This window comes from Salvelinus sp. IW2-2015, linkage group LG3 (assembly GCF_002910315.2).
Source record: "Salvelinus sp. IW2-2015 linkage group LG3, ASM291031v2, whole genome shotgun sequence".
Lineage (NCBI taxonomy): Eukaryota > Metazoa > Chordata > Actinopteri > Salmoniformes > Salmonidae > Salvelinus > Salvelinus sp. IW2-2015.
In genome coordinates, this window is record NC_036840.1 from 1,343,794 (window position 1) to 1,346,559 (window position 2,766).

A 2,766-nucleotide genomic window follows, 5' to 3' on the forward strand; every position below is an offset into this window, starting at 1 on the left:
ATCATAGCTTTCCTGGATTCACCTGGTCAGTCTATGTCATGGAAAGAGCAAGTGTTCCTAATGTTTTATACACTCATTGTATGCATGTGACTGTAGGTGTGTGAGTACCAATTAAAATAATTATTAGAACAAAACAGGAGACATTTTGACCCCAACAAACTGTCCAACAATTAAGACATCTATAGGCTATCATAATGTGAAGTAAGTAGCCTTATGCGAGCCAGACCAGTTCATATGGCAGGATCCTATCTCCTGTTTCTATAACGTGAGGCCGCTTTATGTAGAAGCACACCCCCTGGACAGGACACTAGTCTATCGCAGGGCCTTACCATGAATCTGTCTCATTAATGCCAAGCAGACACATCAGGTCCCATTTTTACAGTTTTTGGGATGACTCAGCCAGGCATCAAACTCACAACCTTCCAATCTGAGYGCGGATGCTCTAACCACAAGGCCACTGAGTCATAATTGCGAGACCACTCAAAATTTCAAAAGTACTGACCTCAATGTCCCTAGTTTACAGTGTGATTGCTTCAGTCCAGCTAAGAGAACACAGTCTGCCCTCACCATAACTCRCCTCAGGTCCAGCTCTTTAAGAAGTGAGTCTYATGATTGGAGTATGAAGGCCAGTGATTCACAGCTCTCAACTGAAAGACTATGTCTAAACAATCTATAGAAGCAAAGAAAATATAATTAATACAGAATGTCATATGTTTGTCCCCAATGCTGTTGTGTCTTGCACCGTATTGATGCATCAAAGTGTCAAAGTGAATTTAAAAAATAACACACCAAAMCCCCTAAGGTCTAAAATTGTATAATTATTTATAGTTTTGTGGTATGTGTGAGTTTGCCATTTTGTTATTAATGTACTTACATTGCCTTTCTACGTTTCCTCACTGCAGGAATCAGTATCTCACTCCCCCAACCAGATACAGTGGGGCAAAAAAGTATTTAGTCAGCCACCAATTGTGCAAGTTCTCCCACTTAYAAAGATGAGAGAGGCCTGTAATTTTCATCATAGGTACACTTCAACTATGACAGACAAAATGAGAAACCATTTTCGAAACAGGGACCCTCTGCACACATCAACACCGGTCGCCCACGAAGCATCGTTACCCATCGCTCCACAAAGGCCGCGGCCCTTGCAGAGCAAGGGGCAACACTACTTCTAGGTTTCAGAGCAAGTGACGTAACTGATTGAAACGCTATTAGCGCGTACCCGCTAACTAGCTAGCCATTTCACATCCGTTACACACACTCGGGGTAAGTAAAATGGACCAACTCACGCAACACACTGCAGAGAGAGAGAGAGAGAGTGAGAGAGTGAGAGACAGAGAGAGAGAGAGTTAATGTTAAGGGAATCTCCTACAATGAGTTGTTGATTGAGCAATTATAGTGCTTCCATCCTGAGCAGTGATGGTAGACTGGAGACTGGAGGCTGGTCTGTTTACAGAAAGAGAGAGACAAATGTTGTTCTTAAAAAAAGGCATATATGGTTGTGCCTTCTAGGTACCTCCAAATTGTCCTATGTATATCATTTGTTTCATTTTAGGCTTTGAACAACCCCCCCCCCCTCACACACACCTCCTGATAGCTTTTTATTTAACAAAAATGGTTGCAGAGAATCACAAAGGCCTATTAGCTAAAGGCGGGTGTCCTCAAAAGCAGAACATTGGTAGGGTTGTAGGTCATTTTACATCATCAACCAAAGTTCACCATACACGTTTATTTTGTGTTAGAAAACAATTTTAGGGTGATGCAGATGAGACAGTTAATGAGTTTACTGATAAACACAGCACATTCCTGCACATTGCTGACTGTTAAGTGCTCAGAACCTGAGGAAAAGTGGATCTGCGGATTCAATTGGTATGTGTGGCTTTAAACCTGTCCACAATGCCTMGCAGTGTCCCATCTACATTACAATGTAATTTACAAGCTTGTGCAATGAGAGATCTGTAATCCTGGCAACAATAACCAACAACTGGCAATAATATAACTTCWTATTCTGATAACTGCCATCAAAATAAAAGTCCCCAGTGAAACTGCTTAGTAAWTTATAGGAAATCCATGTTTTTAATAAAGGCTCACTTTGATACAGTCTGTGCACATCCCAAAGGAGTGGGGTGGTGTAACGATCCTAGCTTGCGCCCTGGACTCAAACTCAGGTCCCTCTAGTTCTAAGGGTAGGCTACCAGAGGAGGCTGATGAGTGGAGGACGGCTTATAATAATGAATGGAATGGAGTGAACGGACACATAGAACACAGAAACCAGGTGTTTGATGTGTTTGAGACCATTCCATTTATTCTGTTCCAGCCATTACAAAGAGCCGTCCTCCCAATTTTAAGTGCCACCAGTCACCACTGTAGGCTACCTACCCTTAGAACTAGKCTGGGGCCTGAGTTTGAGTCCAGGCCGCAGTTTAATCTCAATTTAATTTCTACATTATCATATTAAAATGTATTTGTATTTTGTTGTATTGCAATAACATATTGAACTGTGCAACAAATGAATTGTGCGTCAATGAAGGTAGGGATCTACCCAGAAGCTCTATCTAAAGCAGACAGCTGTATCAGCAAGTGTAGTCTACCTTTATTTCCTCCACTTAAGCTTAACTATGATGAGGTGACTGGTGAGAAGATAGCTTAATATTGTAAACGGTTTTTAAATATTATATGAGGGACCTTTATTGTGAAGGCTGAAGGAATTTACCCAGAAGTGATACTCTGCGGTCCCCTTAAAGCTGCCAACATTACACAAAAAGGAGC